Source organism: Chlorocebus sabaeus, chromosome 7, assembly GCF_047675955.1.
Source record: "Chlorocebus sabaeus isolate Y175 chromosome 7, mChlSab1.0.hap1, whole genome shotgun sequence".
In the NCBI taxonomy this organism is placed as follows: Eukaryota; Metazoa; Chordata; class Mammalia; order Primates; family Cercopithecidae; genus Chlorocebus; species Chlorocebus sabaeus.
Window position 1 is genome coordinate 134,063,374 of NC_132910.1, and position 20,670 is coordinate 134,084,043.

Here is a 20,670-nt window from a genome sequence, read left to right on the forward strand (position 1 = left end):
GGGATGGAGAAAGAAAAGAGGGTATAAGCCATGCTCAGAACCTTCTGGGCTCAACTCTAGTGTCTGTTCCCACCTAGCCCCAACCTGAAAAGGCCTAGACTGAGAAAAGCCAAGCAGATCATAGAAAAGCCCTCGGGGACAAGGACCAAGGCCCTTGGCCCTCAGCCTAGCTCGAGCTCCCAGCCAACAGCCAACTCCAATTTCCCAGCCATGTGCACGACCCATCTTGTAAATGGATCCTCCAGCCCCTGGTGGAGCTACCCTGGGGCCCAGTCAATGCCATGTGGACCTGATATGAGCCTTCCCTCACCCCATCCGTGTCCCAGCTGCAGATCTGATGATCTGCTACTTCAGTGAAGCTTTGGGATGGCTTGCTATGCAGCAACAGATAACTGGAGCACCAGGGTTCCAGCATTCCCTGAGGGAGCCCAGAGGGATGCTGACCACTCAGCGCGGCCCAGGAAGAGGCCACTGGACAGCCTTGCACAGGCAAGATGATACGAGCCTGTGAGATGGTGTCTGAATGGCAAGCTCAGCACTGAACACCTTTCACACACCTTTCATGCTTTCCAGCCTCCTCTCCTGCTACCCCTCACCCATATCCTTTGATCTTGGGAACCTGCTCAGTACTCGGGAGACTTGACCACAGTTGCTGTAGCTTAGTGAATATAAATGGGGAGTAGGAACCCCAGTCACCTTTTCTCCCAAGTCCAAGTCCATTACCCCCGCTGTTCTGGGGCCTTGTGCGGGCTCCCTTCCACACCCAGCATGGTGCTTTGTGGAAAATGGATCCCACAATGGGAACAAGGGGGTTTGGGGTCTAGGAGGAAATCCAAGGGATATGATTGCAACAGGAGCCCAAGCAGGAAGGAGTTCAAGGAGATCAGGACCATCAGTATCACATAGAACAGAGAGGCCATGCAAGAAAAAAGACGAAAGCATCTTCTGGATTTGGGAGAATGGACATGAGTTCCAAGAGCGGGAGGGACAGAAACTAACTTGGAGCAGTTTAGAGTGAGTAGGAAGGAAGAGGTAGAGCCAGTGGGTGCTTGCAGGCAAGCCCATCCTAAAGCTTGTTGAGAAGGAAAGGGAAAAGGTATGAAGTAGCCAAGGGGGAAGGTGGAGGGGCTAGGGAAGATCTCTAGTTTCTAGGCTAGTTTGGTTTTTAAGAATGAAATTGCTGGCTGGGTGCAGTGGTTCAAGCCTGTAATCCCAGCACATGCCTATAATCCTAGCACTTTGGGAGGCTGAGGCAGGCGGATCACAAAGTCAGGAGCTTGAAACCAGCCTGGCCGACATAGTGAAACACCGTCTCTACTAAAAATACAAAAAATTTGCTGGGCATAGTGGTGGGTGCCTGTAATCCCAGGTACTTGGGAGACAGAGGCAGGAGTATCGCTTGAACCCGGGAGGCGGAGGTTGCAGTGAGCCCAGATGGTGCCATTGCACTCCAGCCTGGGTAAAGGGTGAGACCCTGTCTCAAAAAAAAAAAAAAAAAAAAAAAAGGGAAAGAATGAAATTGCTAAACAAGTTTATTCAAGAGAACAGCTGAGGGGAGGGGCTGACCCTAAGGCCTGGTCCCTGGGCCATGTCCTGGTCCAGAATGCAGGAGCTGTCCCTGAGCAACTGTGGACATGCTGGGGGCTGAAGGGGCCCACGGGATGCAGGGAACCAAGCAAGGAAGGAAGTGCCTAATCAAAGGACCGCGCCAGCTCCTTCTGTGCCTGCGTGCGTGCAGGAGGGACTGTGGGGGCAGCAAGCCATCGCCAGGCCACCGACCTGGAAGCTACATGTGCCTGCAGCTGAGCTCTAACTCTTAACTCAGACGGTCTTCCACAGACCAATAAAAATAGTATTTTCCAAATACAGGTTGATCACCCCTTATCTAGAATGCCTTGGGCTAGAAGTGTTTTGAATTTTCAAGTTTTTCGGATTTTTAAATATTTGCATATACATAATGAGATATCTTGGGGATGGGACCCAAGTCTAAACTCGAAATTCATTTATGTTTCATATACACCTTATACACATCACCTGAAGGTAATTTTATAAAATATTTTAAAATAATTTTATGCAGGCCAGGCATGATGGCTCACACCTGTAATCCCAGAACTTTGGGAGGATGAGGTGGGAGAATCGCTTGTACCCGGGAAGCAGAGGTTGCAGTGAGCCAAGATCACACCTCTGCGCTCCAGCCTGGGCGACAAAACGAAACTCTGTCTCAAAAAATAAAAAAGATAAGATAAGATAAGATAAGATAAGATAAGATAAGATAAGATAAAATAAAATAAAATAAAATAAAATAAAATAAAAAGTAGCTTTTGGCTACTCTGGGCGTACTGCTATGGGGTAGCCCTGCTCCTCAAGGGGCAGTTAAAAAGAAAAAGAAAAAGAAAAAAAAGATGGGCTCCATTCTTTCTTTATGTAAGAGAGAGCAAACCTGGACTATCCACGCTGCAAGTGGCTGTGGAGGGGCGGGCCCGCTCCCCTTCCGCGCACTCCCCTTCCACGCAGTCTCCTCCCGCATCACCTCTGTGACTGCTGTGCCCAGTCAGGCCCCGCAGAAGCGGCAAGCGACGTCCTCAACCGCAATCTCGGCTCCTCGGGCGCCACCCAGTGGCCTCAGGGCGGAATCTCGGGCGAGCTCGGAGGAGCTCCGGGGTGGCGGGGCGCAGCGCGGCGCCGGTAAAACAACCCTTTGTCTTCAGAAGGCGCTGGTCCTGCCAAAGCAAAGCACCGTGTTTACAGCCGCTGGAAGAGCAGTCCTGCGAAACAAAGCCGCGATTTTTTATAGCCACCGTGGAAACCAGACCCCACTTCCTTCCTCCTGGACCAGGGTTTTATTGATGCGGGTCCTCTTGTTTCAGGGCTGACCTGCTGCCATCTCTCCTCGAGACAGAGGAGAAAGATTGAAGTTCTCTCAGGGAATGTATCAAAGGTTTTTCTGTTCGGGTTACCAAACTGTTACAAATAACTCTCTTAGAGATCTCCTTCTCTTTCTTTTCTTTTTTCTTTTCTTTTTTCTTTCTTTCTTTCTTTCTTTCTTTCTTTCTTTCTTTCTTTCTTTCTTTCTTTCTTTCTTTCTTTCTTCCCTTCCTTCCTCCCTCCTTCCCTTCTTTCTTTCTTTCTCTTCTTTCTCTTCTTCTTTCCTTCTTTCCTTTGCTTCCCTTCCTTCCCTCCCTCCTTCCCTCCCTTCCCTTCATTTCCCTTCCCTTTCTTCTTCCTTCCTTCCTTTTCCTTTCTTTCTCTTTCTTTCATTTTTTTCTGTCTCTCTTTCTTTTTCTTTTCTTTCTTTTTTTTTTTTTGAGTTTTTAAATAACACTGAGCTTGTGAACTGCCCTTCCCTGCACAGCTAAGAGGAAGAGGCTTGGGGGCACGTGATGAGTGACACCTTCTGTGCCCTTCTGTGCCCTCCTGTCAGGGAGGAAAACAGCTTCTGCCTCTGGAAGGGAGATGCCAGGAAGCTCAGCATCGGACCAAAGGGGACCCAGGTGAGGAGGGCGTTTGGGGCAGGGAGCTGGTGGGCACCATGGGCCCTGGTCTTCTTCAGGCCTCAGTGCCCCCCGTCCCCAACTACCCCAGGGAGCCGTGCATCCAGGTGCTGTGACCAACTGAGGTGGGACGGTGGGTGCTAGACCATGAATTCAATTTCTCATAAAGGAATTCAGGAGAAACCATGTCAGAATAAAGTTTTCACCAAATTCAGGAATGAAAATTCCATAACCAATTATTACCCAAAGACGGATGATGCGGGGAAGGTGGCCGTCCCAAGCAGGGGGGTCTGCATTGAAAGTTCTGCTGTGAGTGATCAAGTTACTTAACCCTTTGAGACTCAACCTCCATTGCAAAGTGGGGACGTCAGTGACACCCACTTCATAAGACTATTGTGAGTTTGTACTGAGGTGATATACATTTAATGGTGATAAATTTTACTCATAGACTTGGAGTATTTAAAAAAAAAATGCCACATTCAGATTGTTCCCAAATCATATTAAATCAGCTTGCCTCTAGGGTGAGAAATTCAATCCGTTGAATTTGAGGTCTCCTTTTTGTCTCTAGGATAACATGAGAGGTATTGGTAACCTTGTGGTGTCCAGAAAGCCAGTGCTAGGCCTTTAGCCCTAGGCCATCAGGGTGATGCCAAGCCCTCGCCATGCCCAGCTACCCTGGTCCCTAAGACTGTCACCCATGGAGGGCAGGGCCAGGCCTCCCAGGGCCTCCTCCCAGCCCAGCCCTCTGGGTTCCTTCCTCTTTCCTGGGGGAGCTGAGTGTAAGCTGATGGAGTAGGGCTTGTCTTTATTACTAGCAGAACACACACACACACACACACGCATGCATCTATTCCGCTGCCAGCCTTGGGAGCTGTCTCCAAGCCTCTGGCACTCTGCACCCTCCACCTCTTGCCCTCCAAGGGCTCTGTCTTGTGCCCTGGAGGAGAGATTTCACACAATCCCCAGCATGAGACTAGAGAGCCCAATACTTGGGATGGCAAAGGAGAAACAAAGACAACAGCAAGAACGACAACGTGGAAAACACAAATTAATTCCTCAGTGAATCGCCCTGTAAAGCCATAGCACATGTACAAGGCAAATCCTCAGTAAGTGGGAATTGTTGTCATCGATATCCGAGGCTGGATTGGGGACACGTAAGCTATTGTCGTTAGTGCTGTATTATTGCTGCGCTGTGGCTTACTCGGCTTTTCCTTTTGTTGTATGAACCTACCTGCCCATTGGTGCCCTCCTGGTCTGGATGCAGGCCCTGGATAGCAGAGAGCAGCTTGCTCAGAGCTCTCTCAGGGGACCTGCCTAAGCCTTTACTATGTGAGTTCCTGGTGTGTGTGTGTGTGTGTGTGTGTGTGTTTTCAGTATCTACAGAGAAAATCAGTTCAAACAAACCATGCTGTGTAAGTGAGCTGCCCTTGGTGAGCCCTCAGTGCAGATTTGGTCGTTCAACCACAAGACAGCGAACTGTGCTCCAGGGGAGAGAACTGCATCGGGTCAGGAGGTCCATGCTGTCCTTCACCCTGCGGTGGCTCTGTGCTGTCCTTCAGCCCGCGGTGGCTCTGTGCTGTCCTTCAGCCCGCGGTGGCTCTGTGCTGTCCTTCAGCCCGCGGTGGCTCTGTGCTCGGCCTCTGCACTGGGACTTTGACGTTCACTATCTTGGGTTTCTCTCCTATCATGGGAGATAGGGATGGGGGCAGGGGATCCCACCTTCCCTGCCTACTTCCCTGGGATCAAAAGAGGTCACAGGATATTCAGCGGACACGTTCTGAAACACAGTTGTCAGACGAGGTAATTATATTTCAGGTGATAACGTGGGCAGGGAAGTGCCAATGCCTGAATCCCTGTGTCACAAAATAGCTTCATACTAGCCTGATACCCACGCGCGACAGCAACGCAGAGCCCTGGCCGCTTTCCGGCCTCAAGCCTGCATTCTTCCATGGGGCGTGACCAGGCCAACCATCTCTGTCATCTGTTCCCCGCCTCCTGCCACTTGCCGAGAGTGGGGGCTGTGGAACCATCCCTTGGGGCCTCTGGACCTGTCTCTATCCCACCTTCCTCCTCTTCCATACCCGGCTTCCTGGGCGTCCTGCTTGCGGCAGCCCTGGCCCCTCCTCGCTGACCACTCCCGCGGGGGAGAGAGGGCTGAGCCTCGCAGAGAAAAAGCTGGCGTTTCATGAATGTGTGTCATGAGCTGCATCGTCTCATTAGAACTTGTACAACCCTCTGACTTGGCCTTTTCATTTTTACAGATGAGGAAACTGAGGCTCGGTAACGTGTTCAGTTTTGTGCCCAAATTCACACAGCTAAGAAGACACAGAACAAGACCCTGCGCCTTGGTCCCTGGAGCCTGTCTCTGCAGTGCCAGAGGGGCTCCGGAGCCCAGGTGTCCACCCCATTCTCTGCCTCTCCTAAAGGGACTGATTCCCAGCTTGGCCATATAGTGTGGGCAAAACACAACTGGCCCCACTCAGTCGCCTCTGAAGAGCTTTCCTAGCCCAAAAGGAAGACACCCAGCTAAGCAGACCAGCTGTCTGCACAGGCTTTGGGGAGACGGTGGCCCCAGGAGGGGTTCCCATTGATTCTATTTAAATAAGGAAGATGTAATAAGTATTTTTTGTCACAATGGTCAAAAGACAAAATGACAACAAATTTAGTTTAAAGATCTTAATTGTGGTCGGGCATGGTGGCGCACGCCTGTAATCCCAGTACTTTGGGAGGCCAAAGCGGGTGGATCACATATGGTCAGGAGTTTGTGACCAGCTTGGCCAACATGGTGAAACCCTGTCTCTATTAAAAACACCAAAAAAATAGCTGGGTGTGGTGGTGTGTGTCTGTAATTCCATCTACTCAAGAGGCTAAGGCTGGAGAACGGCTTGAACCCGGGAAGCAGAGGTTGCAGTGAGCCAAGATCATATCACTGCACTCCACCCTAGGCAACAGAGGAAGACTCTGTTTCCAAAAATAAAAAATAAATAAAAAAAATAATAAACCTTAACTGATTATTTATTCGTGATTTCAGAATCAGGCAGCCCCTGTACTGGAACAGGTTCAAAGCACCTTGGCCAGACAGCACGGTGGTCAGGCAGAAGCTGAGGATAGAAAATGGAAGGGCAGCCTAGCGCTGATGGTTGCAGCTGTGCGTTTGCCTAAGTTGACTCAGTCGGCCACCCATGATTGACTGAAGCTCAGCTGCTGTAATGAGCTGAGGCTCCGCTGTTTGTTACAGAAGTATATTCCTATGATAGGTTTTCAGTTAGTTTCTGAGCTAAGCCAGGCTGCAGTTTGTTATTTCAGGGCTCAAGTGCGGAGGCGTGCTCGGGCCAAGTTTAGGTTAATTTAACACCACTGAGAGACCACGAGATGACAAAGAAAAACCCAGCATTGACAAGGCACATCTAGACATTTCACAATACTTCTCAGCCTCCATGACTCTTGTAAATATTAATTTAACCCTCTGGGTAAATGGGTAATAAAATTCTCTTTGTATTAAGGCATTGGTAAAAGTTAATAGGCTGTAAGCCAGAATCATTCCTGGGAGATTTTACTGCCGATCGTGTGAGTGCCTCGGATTGTACTGTGAGGCACTGAGTTTCTATGCCACACTCCATGACTGGAATAGCATTATCATTGACTCATGTGGCATTCCCATGATTGTTATGCAACCTGGTACAAAGTAGGTGTTCAATAAACATCATTATAAGGCCAGGTGTGGTGGCTCACTCCTGTAATCCTAGCACTTTGGGAGGCCGAGGCAGGTGGATCACCTGAGGCCAGGAGTTCAAGACCAGCCTGGCTAACATGGTGAAACCCAGTCTCTACTAAAAATACAAAAATCAGCCAGGTGTGGTGGCACATGCCTGTAATCCCAGCTACCTGGGAGGCTGAGGCAAGAGAGTTGCTTGAACCTGGGAGGTGGAGGTTGCAGTGAACCGAGATTGTGCCACTGCACTCCAGCCTGGGTGACAGAGTGAGACTCTGTCTCAAAAAAAATTAAAATAAAATAAAGATAAACATCATTGTAATAAGTATTGAACTCAGCACACATAGCACAAAACAAAAATCTAGGGGCTACAGTTAATATTTTTTTAATGTCCATGGTTCAGGAATGGATCTAGAAACTTCTTCCTTTAGTGCCCTAAAACAGAGATCCTAAAAAACTAAGATGCTTTAATTTGGAAAGTTTCCTGATCCCTTGTAGAATCTTCCTGATAGCTGACCCCAGTGCTCAGAACCATAACAAATTCTGAATTTTGTACAGGAAGTGTGAAAAAAAAAAAAAATTTTACCACTGACCTCAACAAAAATAACAACCCCAGTCAAAGGTCTAGTGATATCAGGGTATCTTTTTAAAATGCCTGCAGCCTGGACTCGGTGGCTCATGCCTGTAGTCCCAGCACTTTGGGAGGCTGAGGTGGGCGGATCACCTGAGGTCAGGAGTTCAAGACCAGCCTGGCCGACATGGGGAAACCCCATCTTTACTAAAAATACAAAATCAGTCGGGCGTGGTGGCAGGTGCCTGTAATCCCAGCTACTCGGGAGGCCGAGGCAGGAGAATCCCTTGAACCCAGGAGGCAGAAGTTGCAGTGAGCCGAGATCGCAGCATTGTATAACAGCCTGAGCAACAAGAGCGAAACACCATCTCAAAAAAAAAAAAAAAAAAAAAAGCCTGCTACCTGGTCACTGGTCACTAAACCTCAGGAATCCAAGGCCCCAGCTCACTCGGTGCTCACGGTTTGAGGGTGACATCTACCTGGTCTCTCTAAAAGAGCAAAAATTCATTCCATAGCGTCACTATGAACAGCTGGCCTTCCCATCATTCTCCTCACTTCATCCCATGATCAGTCAAGCCAGGAAGGAAGAAGTCAGTAAGACACTGACACGCTTCCTGTTAGGCAGGCAGGAAGACCCGCGTTTCACTGTAAATCAATCCTGACAGCTTCTCTGTGATCCTAAGTCTTCCTGTGGCATTCACTATTTTGTTTATGTCCTTTTGCTTTAATTCAAGAGCCTGTGACCACATCATGCCCAGATCATGCTCTGCATTAGTAAAATTGTGGCAGCTGTGGCGTTTGGGTGTGTTTCTTGCTCTCGAGTTTAGCTCAAGCACTGGGGCTTTCACGTGCAGACACGCAGCGACGGGTGAGCAAGGATCTGGAGGAGCCTGGAGGGTCTGGGGCTGGTGGGTGGCTCTGGAAACAAACAACTCTGGGGCCCCACCATTCACCTGACTCTGCCACTGTCTCCATCTCTTTTTCTTGTGATGCTTCTCACTTCTCCTGCCCCCAGGCAGCCACTGCACAGTAATCTGCTTGTCATTGTCTATGCCTCCTGCCCAAAGGAAGCCTCATCCTGCAGTGATCCCTTGTAGCCCTCCTGCTTCATCGCCTTTCCCGCACAGGCTCTCAGGAAAGTCAGATTCCACTGCTGCCAGCCTGCCTCTGCATATTTCAGAGAGGTGACCTGGTGGGCGCTGGCAGAGCTCTCTGGGTCAGGCCCCTGCAGGGCCGATGACAAGCCTACCACATGGCCCAGAATAAGACACCACGTGCCCCCAGCAGCCGGGGTCTGCGCAGGTGCAGCTGTGTTTCAGGAGCAGGCTGATGTGGACACATCCAAGACAACAGCCCGGAGCACAGGAGCCTTTCCTCTGCCTCTCTATTTGGGTTTATGCATCCCTTCATCTGGTCTACTCGGGTCACCAAAGTCCTTCGTGTTGTTGAGTCCGATGGCCAATTTCCAGGCCTGGTTCTCCCTGACTTTGCGCGGGCTTCCGACTAGCTGTCTCCCTCTCCTCCTGCAGGAAACTCGGCCCCGGGACACCACACTCGCCTACCACCGCCGGACTCTCCTGGCAGCCCCTTTCTTGGTCTCCTTCACTCTTCTGTCCCTCCCTTTATCATTCCCTAAGCAAGGGCTACAGATTCCTCGATTCCCTCATCGATGTCACCGGTCTGATTGCTTTCAATGCCATCTCCACGCTGACGACTGGAATTTACACCTCCATCCCAGGCCTCCACCTGAACTCCAGCTGCAAACTGGCAGCTGCCGACCTTCCACTCGGTTGCCTAACACTCGTCTGAAACCTACAGTGCCCAGACTCCTGATATCCATTTCTAAGCTTAGTTTAATTTTTGTACATTAAAAAATTTAGGCCAGGCACAGTAGCTCATGCCTGTAGTCCCAGCACTTTGGGAGGTTGAGGCAGGAGGGTCGCTTGAGCCCAGGAGTTTTGACCAGCTTGGGCAACACGTTAAAACCCTGTCTCCATTAAAAATATATATAAATTTAGGCTGGGCACGGTGGCTCACACCTGTAATCCCAGTACTTTGGGAGGCCAAGGCGGGTAGATCACCTGAGGTCAGGAGTTCAAGACCAGCCTGACCAACATGGTGAAACCCATTCTCTACGAAAAATACAAAAATTAGCCGGGCATGGTGGCATGTGTCTGTAATCCCAGCTACTAAGGAGGCTGAAGCAGAAGAATCGCTTGAACCCGGGGGGTGGAGGTTGCAGTGAGCTGATATCGCACCACTGCGCTCCAACCTGGGTGACAGAGCTCTGTCTCAAAAAAATATATATATATACACACACACACACACACACACACACACACACATATGTATATATACACATATATATAAATTTAATAAAAATGTTTCTGTAGAGAAACATCTTGGTATGTTGCCCAGTTTAGTCTCCAACTCCTGGCCTCAAGTGATCCTCCTGCCTCAGCCTCTCAAAGTGCTGGGATTATAGGCGTGAGCCACCACACCCGGCCTGATAGCCATTTCTATCAACTCCTCCCATGATCCTTCCCAAAAAAACCCCTGCTCCTCTGGGCTTTTTTGCAAATGATAACTTTATTCTTCATGTTGCTCAGACAAAATCTATATATATGATAAAATATCTTGAGATATATTTGATACAGTCATCTTCAACTTCTCTTTTCTCTCACTCCCACTTCCAGTCTTCAGCAAATTCTGTCAGTTCCGCCTTCAAAATGTGTCCAGAATCCACCCTCTGCTAACCCACTCCCCGGCTCCCACCATCCTCCTGGCTTGTCACCCGCTTCCACCTTTGCCTGCTGCGGTCTCTTCTCAACTCAAGTCAAGCCACTCCGTTCAGATATGATTAGATGGCGGAATTCCTCAGCTCCAAACCCTCCGATAGTGAGGTTCTGAAATTCAATCTGTTTCTGTTACTGAAATTCAACCCAAGGCCATACAAGGCTCGCAGGCCCACGGTACCTGGACCCTCGCTGAATCTCTGACCCTTCCTCCTCCTTCTCTTGGTTCTCTTGCCCCACTTCCTCCAATACCTAAACATGCCCCAACCTCGGTGGCCTTTGTTCCTGAGAGATACCCTTATGGCTGCCCCACCATCTCCTGCAGGTCTTTATTCAAATGTTGCCTTCTCTTGAGGCCTTTCCTGGACACCTCATCTAAAAACTGCCACCCATTCCCTGTAGAGACCCCCTCCCTTCCCTCCTCAGTTTCCCTCCTGAGGACAGACCACTGTCTAACACCCCACATCCTTACTGATTTATTATCTGTATCCCCCATTGAACAGAGGCTCCAGGAGAGCAGGCATTTCTGTCTGTTCTGTTATGTGCTGTATTCTTAGCACCTAGAAGAGTGTCCAACATGAGGAGTTTTCCATGAATACTTCTGGAATTCGCGAACCCGTGCAAATCTTCATTGCCCTGTTCACCAGTCTTTGCGAGGCAGCTGCTGCCCGTGTGTGCACGCTTTCTCATGGCTGGTTGCTAGCTGTCCTTCAGCCAAAACAGAATCTTTCCAGGGCACGTTTGCCTGGAGAATGCATTATTCACTTATGTGTTGTAGATCGACTGAGAGAGGGATTTTTTTTAAACAATTTATTTACTTTTAGATGGAATTTTGTTCTTGTTGCCCAGGCTATACTGCAATGGCATGATCTTAGCTCAATGCAACCTCTGCCTCCCGGGTTTAAGAGATTCTCCTGCCTCAGCCTCCTGAGTAGCTGGGATTACAGGTGCGCACACCACCATGCCTGGCTAATTTTTGTATTTTTAGTAGAGATGAGGGCTCACCACGTTGGCCAGGCTGGTCTCGAACTCCTGACCTCAGGTGATGCACCCACCTTGGCCTTCCAAAGTGCTGGGATTAGAGGCATGAGCTACTGCACCTGGCCGGATTTTTTTTTTTTTTTTTTTAAATTCACAAGACTTTGTTACTCTGTTCCTTCATTGGTACAGTATTAAAAAATTAAGAATATTCACTTCACCCGATAGTCTCATTTGCAACTACAGATGGTTCTATATGACATGGGCGCTACAAATGTTGGAAAGGCAATAGAAGAGTCTTTGTCAGAGGCCCTTGGTTGCTCACTATTAAAGTCTCTAAGCTTCGAGAAGTTGGACTCTCAGAGAAGGAGGGCATTCTTCGTTGAGGGCCAGGGAGGGCGTGTATGGGCGGCTTGCTGACATTGAATTTGTAGATCTAATCAGGAAACTGCCCGACCACCTGTCGAAAAGCAATTATTTCTATGTCAGTATTGTTCCAGCCACATGATAATCTGATGATAATCATCATGAGGTCATTTAAAACTATGTCAGAATGACATTTAATTCATAATCCCTGAGGTGAAATTTAGGAGGAAAAAACTTTCTGTAATTTAGTTTAAAATGTCCATATATTGAAATGAACAGTGTTCAGTGTTTACTGCATGACACTTCCTCGCTTTCTCTTGTATGCATTTGTGATGTTATATGTTACAGTATGAATGGTTGTCAGGCTCTAGCTGAAAAGAGAGGGCTGTAACAAGTCACCTGGGGTTCTGATTCCTTTCTCCATTTATTCCAGTCACCCCACAGTTGACGATGTCTAGTCCATCCAGCAGGTACAGGGGCAACTATAAAATAGGAAGAGGTTTTTATTACTTTCCAGTCCCGTTCTAAATGGAGCTGGTGACTGCAGTAGCCTGTCAATTTGCTGGTGATAAAACCTTTCAAATAAAACCTTCTCTTCTGCAAAGATAAAGAAAACTAGATTCAGAGTCTAATCTCCTTGCCTCTTATAACCTTCTTCTTCTTCTTTTTTAAGAGCCGCTGTGAACATTATTTTTAAAGCCAACAATGAAACTTTGTGCTTCCACAATACAACTTAGGCCTTCAAACACACAGATGCTGCTGCCTTTGAATCACGGCCTCGCTCACTTGCCTCAGTCCTGGCAAATGAAGCAATTCAGAGGAACTGAATTGATGCCCATCTCTATCCGCCCTGCATCTCCTCTACCTTCCAGGCTGTGTTGCTGAAGGAGACAGCTCAGGGGAGATGGCTGGAGGATCCTGCAAAATTCCAACGAGCCAGCCATGAGGCCAGCAGCGCTGACCCTCTACGCCAGGCAGAAACACAATCTGTTTCGCTCTGCAAACATCTGGGAACAAAATGGTCTCTCCACCAGTGCAAAATACCACCCCTAAGCAGTATTTCCAATTGTTCTTTTCATGGGCTGTCTTTGCACACACTCAGTGAGGCCAGCTCAAGTGGTTATTACTCTAGTCCATGCTTTGCAACCACACCCGCACACAGAAAAAGAAAGAAGGCTTTCCGGTTCATTTCTTGATGTCAGAACAACTCTGGCACCAACACGTCTGGCAAATACCTTTCTGCAGGCACACCCAAACGAGACCAATATCATTTATGATAGATGCACACATTCTAAATAAACTACTAGGCCAGGTGAGGTGGCTCATGCCTGTAATCCCAGCACTTTGGGAGGTCGAGGAGGGTGGATCACCTGAGGTCAGGAGTTTGAGACCAGCCTGGACAACATGGCAAAACCCTGTCTCTACCAAAAATACAAAAAAATTAGCCGGGCATGGTGGTGCATTCCCATAATCCCAGTTACTTGGGAGGCTGAGGCAGAAGAATCAATTGAACTCAGGAGGTGGAGGTTGCAGTGAGCTGAAATCGCACCACTGCCTGGGCAACAGAACCAGACTCCATCTGAATAAATAAATAAATAAATAAATACTAGCAAACATACCTTGGATAAGAGTGAAAAATAGTGCAAATGGGTCTTGTCTTGGTCTGTTCCTGCTGCTGTAACAAAATAGCTTGTATTGGGTAATTTATAAACAATTGAGGCCCTGAACTCCTGGCCTCAAGCGATCCTCCTTCCTCAGCCTCCCAAAGTGCCGGCATTCCAGGCATGAGCCACCATGCCTGGCCTGGAAGATGTTTTTGTGACGGATGAGTCTTTTAGTAGAAAAACTCCCCTTGTGAATTCCTCAATCCAGCCCCTCCCACCCTCACCCCTAAAAATAAATAAGAAGAGAAAAAGAAACTCCCGTGGCCACACCATCGACACACTTCATGACAATCCGGAATGTGCTGAACTTCAGGTCTTCGCCTTGGTGGGTGGCCTGTCCACTCCCAGGACCACAAACTGGTCTCTCTGGTGAGGCTCTAGGGCCAGCTGCTCCGGGGCTTCGCGTTCTCTTGTTCCACCCTTTTCACGTCGCACGCAAACACGGCCTCTGCTGGGCTTGGACTCCATGCAGTTGGCCTCAGTGGAAATTGCAGGGTCCTCCAATCGGCAGGAAGCGGTGGGCATTCAGGGCCACAGTCCGGGTTTGCCCTGGCAGGGCCACGCCAGCCAAAGTCACATCCACCACGGCCATGAGCACGTGGTACTTGTGCTGCCGCTGAGCACCCTCCAGCACAGGAAGGATGTTGGTCCTCTTCTTGGTCAAGTTAATAAGGCAAGGCCAGAGCGGTGGGAGGACTCCACGGCCTAGACTAGACCACCTGGGCCTACAGTGTCAGAGACATGGGAGACGGTGGTGTCCGAGGCAGCCCCGAGGGAGAGCACCTGGGCCCTGGCTTGATGTGGAAGGGGTTCCATGCTTGGGACTCCATGCTGTCATCTCCTGGTGAAATGGGGACTCTCTCCTCTCCATAAACTGATTCTCCAGGGACCAAATTCTCAGTGACTACTGCATGATCTGATTCTTTCCTCCACAGTGAGACACCTCAGACCATACGGATCCACTGTCACATTCTTCCCAGACAGTTTTCCTCCTTCTCTACCCCACCACCACCCCGGTGGCCACCAGAAGGGAATCCTCCACCACCTCTTCCTCCTCCTCCCCCATCTCCTGCTCCACCCCACCAGCTCTTCCTCCTCCCCCCGCCACCTCTTCCTCCTCCCTCGTCTCCTCCACCCCACTATCTCTTCCTCTTCCCCCACCACCTCTTCCTCCTCCCCCACCACCTCCTACCCCACCACCTCTTCCTCCTCCCCCACCACCTCTTCCCCCTCCTCCCCATCTCCTCCTCCTCCCCCACCACCTCTTCCCCCTCCTCCCCATCTCCTCCTCCCCCACCACCTCTTCCCCCTCCTCCCCATCTCCTCCTCCCCCACCACCTCTTCCTCCTCCCCCACCATCTCTTCCTCTTCCCCCACCACCTCTTCCTCCTCCCCCACCACCTCCTACCCCACCACCTCTTCCTCCTCCCCCACCACCTCTTCCCCCTCCTCCCCATCTCCTCCTCCTCCCCCACCACCTCTTCCCCCTCCTCCCCATCTCCTTCTCCTCCCCCACCACCTCTTCCTCCTTCCCCCACCACCTCTTCCTCCTCCCCCCACCACCTCTTCCTCCTTCTCCCCCATCTCCTCCTCCACCTTACCACCTCTTCCTCCTCCCCCACCACCTCATCCTCCTCCCCCACCACCTCATCCTCCTCCCCCACCACCTCTTTCTCCTCCCCCACCACCTCCTACCCCACCACCTCTTCCTCCTCCCCCACCACCTCTTCCTCCTCCCCCCACCACCTCTTCCTCCTTCCCCCACCACCTCTTCCTCCTCCCCCCACCACCTCTTCCTCCTTCTCCCCCATCTCCTCCTCCACCTTACCACCTCTTCCTCCTCCCCCACCACCTCATCCTCCTCCCCCACCACCTCATCCTCCTCCCCCACCACCTCATCCTCCTCCCCCACCACCTCTTTCTCCTCCCCCACCACCTCCTACCCCACCACCTCTTCCTCCTCCCCCACCACCTCCTACCCCACCACCTCTTCCTCCTCCCCCACCACCTCTTCCCCCTCCTCCCCATCTCCTCCTCCTCCCCCACCACCTCTTTCCCCTCCTCCCCATCTCCTCCTCCCCCACCACCTCTTCCTCCTTCCCCCACCACCTCTTCCTCCTCCCCCCACCACCTCTTCCTCCTTCTCCCCCATCTCCTCCTCTACCCCACCAGCTCTTCCTCCTCCGCCACCACCTCATCCTCCTCCCCCACCACCTCTTCCTCTTCCCCCACCTCTTCTTCCTCTTCCTTTACCTCCTCCTCCTCCCCCACCACCTCTTCCTCCTCCCCACCACCTCTTCCTCCTCCCCCTACCTCCTTTTCCTCTTCCCTTACTGCCTCCTCCTCTCCCCATCACCTCTTCCTCCTCCCCACCACCTCTTCCTCCTCCTTCACTTCCTCCCTCTGTTCCTTCACCTCCTCCCGGACCTCAGTCCTCACCAAAGCCTCCTTGACCCCACCACAACTGCCATGGACACCGATGCCCCCGCAGCTGCCGAAGCTACCCCACAGGGACTAAACCCTGGCTTCACTAAACCCTGACTTGTGCAGTTCCAGAATCCACAACACCACAAGTCTGGGACTTTCGCACACGGGAAAGAGTGGAAGACATTTTTAAAAACAGGAGTACTGAAGAGCGATTTATGCCACCATGCAGTTCAGTGTGTCTTTTAAAGAATGCTGCAGTAGCTATGCAATTTTAGGAGTAAAAGCAGCTATGCAATTTTAGGAGTAACTAGATCCAATAACTGTTAATGCAAGTAATGCATTTTATTAAACTACACAAATACTTAATAAAACAGTAGTACTATTGGATTATCCAACGAGGAGATCAATGAAACAAAATGTATTGAATGAAAATTGAGTACGTCGGCCAGGCACGGTGACTCATATCTGTAATCCCAGCACTTTGGGAGGCCGAGGTGGGCGGATCACCTGAGGTCGGAAGTTTGAGACCAGCCTGACCAACATGGAGAATGGAGAAACCCTGTCTCTACTAAAAATAGAAAAATTAGCCTGGCGTGGTGGCCCATGCCTGTAATCCCAGCTACTTGGGAGGCTGAGGCATGAGAATTGCTTGAACCTGGGAGGCAGAGGTTGCAGTGAGCGGAGATCACGCCACTGCACTCTAGCCTGGGCAACAAGACTGAAACTCTGTGTCAAAAAAATAAAAAGAAAAAAAGAAAAAGAAAAAAAAAAAGGAAGAAAATTGAGTACCTAATATGTTCCAGGCACTGGGTGTTACAGAACCGATGTTTACATGTGGTTCCTGCCTGTGAGGTTAGCTAGAGTGAGACTGACCCTCAGTGACGCTGCAGTAACTAATGACCATAGTGGTGGGGAGCTGGGGGAGGTGTGGTGGGTAGAATGGTGTCCCCCAAAAAGATCTGTGCACCTGAGACCTGTGAATGTGGCCTTATGGAAAGAGTCTTGGCTGAGTGCCGTGGCTCACACCTGTAATCCCAATATGTGGGAAGGCCAAGGATCACTTGAGCCCAGGAGTTTGAGATCAGCCTGGGCAACACAGCAAGACTCTATGTCTAAAAAAAAAAAATAAGAAAAAAATTAGCTGGGCGTGGTGGTGCACACCCATAGACCCAGTCACTTGGGAGGCTGAGGTGGGAGGATCACTTGAGCCCAGGAGTTCCAGGCTGCAGTGAGCCGTGATTATGCCACTGCATTCCAGCCTGAGCAACAGAGTGAGACCCTTTCTCAAATAAACGAAAAAAGAAAAAGAAACACTGAGTGTGCCTAAGCCCCTTGAGTGTGTATTTTGCCATGCCTTTCCCTCTAGAAGATAAAGTTTCATAGTAGAATTGTTACAGATTTCTATCCTTCGATAAAATACCCAGAGATGTGCCTCGTCACTCCGGGCCCAATCCCCGAACAGAAGGCACAGCCTCCCGACTCTCCCTAGACCAGAGTTTCTCAGAGTATGATAAACACAGCACCTCAAAGCCTATGTTAAGGTTTAAAATCCAAGACCCACGCCCAGATTTCCTGAATCAGAGTCTCCTGGGGTGAGGCCCATGAGTGTGCATTTTGAAAGATCACCTCACGTATTTGGATGCACACTTAAATTTGAAAACCCCTGTATTCACGCATCTATGACACCCCTTCTCAGCTCTAAAGCATCTGACCTACACTGCATTCTTGATTCTCTTCCCACCTATCAACTGAGCCTCCAACTACCCATCTAGAAAATAGAGAAAAATCTTACCTGCCACTAGGTCCTTGTCTAGTGTTCTTTGAGATCCTGAGATCGGAGGGTCCAGATAAAGGAGCACTATTATTTATCCACCTTCACTTACCAGAGACAGCCCTCAGCGTTTTCCTTCCCTATTTGTGCTGGAATTTGCCAAAGTCAGAAAGGCCTGGGAGCCTGGAAGATCCTTGTTTCTCTCTCACTCCACGTATGTGGCAGGTTAACAGAGTCTTCCTCTGTCACCCAGGCTGGAGTGCAATGGCCCCGTTTCGGCTCACTGCAAGCTCCGCCTCCCAGGTTCAAGCGATTCTCCTGCCTCAGCCTCCCGAGTAGCTGGGACTACAGGTGCCGCCACCACGCCCGGCTAGTTTTTGTATGTTTAGTAGAGATGGGATTTCACTGTGTTGGCCAGGCTGCCCTCCAACTCCTGACCTCGTGATCTGCCTGCCTTGGCCTCCCAAAGTGCTGGGATTACAGACGTGAGCCACCACGTCTGGCCAACAAGGTAAGTTGCGTGGGCTTCAGATGTCTCTTTTTTCCCCTTCCTTGAAATAATTTGAGTCAAATCTGGAGACTGCCCTCAGGCCCAGTTGAGCTCCGAGGAGTCTGAGCTAGTCAAGTCTCCAAAGGACTCATAGCCAATCTCTGAAACTGGTTACTCCACAGGAAAGCCCATCTACCTCCCAGCACCTCAGGGGCCCACAGCGCGAGCAGGGGAGCTGGCTGCATGATTGAGTGGCTGCTCAGTACATGGGGTTATTCGTTTAACACTGCAGCAACCCCACGAGCTGGCGTTCATTCTTTTCATTTTTGAAACAAGAACAATGAGGCTCAGGAAGTTAAGTCACACGACTGGTAAAGTGGCATCGTTGTGATTTGTGGTCGATAGCGTCCTGTCTGTGGACTGGAGGCACACTCTGGCACTCAGCATTGAGTAGTCCGGGATGCAGGGCCCTGCCCCAGGCTCCAGCCAGGTCATCGCCATGGTGAGTACTGGCTCGCTCCGGCTGGTCCTGCAGGCTCAGGGAAGGTGCTCCACAAACATTTGGTGAGAGCATGATGCCTCTACCTAGGAGTGGCTGCCTGTTCCTGAACTTGAGTTGACTTCTCTCTTACAGGCTGCCTGACCCCAGAATGTGCTCCCTGAAACTATCCATCCTGCAGGCCCCACTCCTCAGTCCCACTATCAGACGGGACCCTATATGTATTGGAAACCCCCTCCACTTCCCCACCAACTGCTTGGCTATGATACCAGCTGTTTTCCAGGCAGGTAGATTCCAAATGTTTAGTTTGCTGGACTGAATTTCCCTGTGGTCCCTACAGGTAATGATTTATTGTTTTTCAAGGGCCTGACCCATCTCAGTGCGAGGATCTTTGTCAAGGGCTGGGCCTATTCCTCCCACCGTTTGACTGGCTAACCATCCTAGGCCCCGTTACATTCTCAGACAGGACAAGGTGCTGGATGCCTGACTCTTGTGCAGGGACTTGCTACCTACAGAGATCACCAGCCTTCTGAGACTCTATATTCCTTTTCTCCTGGCGATCCCATTCAAGTGATTGCGAGTAACAAAACAGCACTAATCCCACAATGCCAATGATACAGAGGTGCATTCAGCAGGCTAGGTATTTCACACGTTTAGAGAAGATGGGAAGGGTCTGAAGCCATGCAGGGAAAGCTGCCCTCCGGAGGGGACGTGTGGCTGAGCAGACGGCTGAGCTGCAGGGCACAGCGCCAAAAGCCCCAGGTGTACACAACTCAGGTGTGACAGAGGAAGGAGGTGAGCGGAGAGCGAAAGAATGAAATGCTATATATATATATATATTTGTATATTTCATTTGCTTACAAAAGTCACACATGCTTCTGTAAAGATTCAATGAATGCTGGAATGCCTAAAGTAAAACGAGTCATCTTTACCTGTCACCCTCCAATAGTTGGAATGTACTTCCTCGGCATAATTACGGTTAACAATTTTTTTTTGTGGTGGGGTACAAAGTCTTGCTCTGTTGCCCGGGCTGGAGTGCAGTGGCACAATCTCAGCTGACTGCAACCTCCACTTCCCGGGTTCGAGCAGTTCTCCTGACTCAGCTTCAAGAGTAGCTGGGATGACAGGCGCATGCCACCACACCCGCCCAGATGATTTTTGTATTTCTTTTAGTAGAGACAGGGTTTCCCATGTTGCCCAGGCTGGTCTCAAACTCCTGGCCTCAAGTAGTCCACCCACCTTGGCCTTCTAAAGTGCTGGGATTACAGGCATGAGCCAATGTGCCCAGCCGACTGTTAACAATTTTTTTAATCTCTATCCCTGAATTTTCGTTTATTTTTTGAAACACATGCAAACACATGTATTTGTAGATTTTTAAAACATAAAATAGGATCACACTATATGTTTTAAAATGTAGGTTTCATTATTATTCAGGTATGGTGAGGCCAACTAATCAGGAAACAACTGCTATTAAAAACACAGTTTTGGCCAGGCACGGCAGCATGTGCCTCTAATCCCAGTACTTCAGGCAGCCAAGGTAGGAGGATCACTTGAGGCCAGCAGTTTGAGACAACATATTGAGACTTCATATCTACAAAAATAAAAATGAAAATAATTAGCCAAGCACGGTGGTGCACGCCTGAGTCCCAGCTATTCAGGAGGCTGAGACAGGGGAATCACTTGAGCCAGGAGTTGGAGGCTGCAGTGAGCTATGATTGCGCCACTGCACTCCAGCATGGGTGACAGAGCGAGAGCCTGTCTGTCTCCAAAGAAAAGAGATAGTTTATTATTTCCATTTCCTGAGAGGAGAGGAACACTATAACAGGCAGGGCCACTTGGGGAAGTGCCACGGTCAATCAGGAGGCAGCAAGAGTGAGGGCAAAGGCTGGCCAAGAGCCTTTATTGT

The 20,670-nt window shown here is 50.0% G+C and overlaps 1 pseudogene; it reads right to left on the reverse strand.

Annotated features, from left to right (window-relative positions):
* Nucleotides 1–13,294: 13,294 nt before the first annotated feature.
* LOC119620559 (rRNA 2'-O-methyltransferase fibrillarin-like) lies at nucleotides 13,295–18,766 on the reverse strand (annotated as a pseudogene).
* Nucleotides 18,767–20,670: the final 1,904 nt, after the last annotated feature.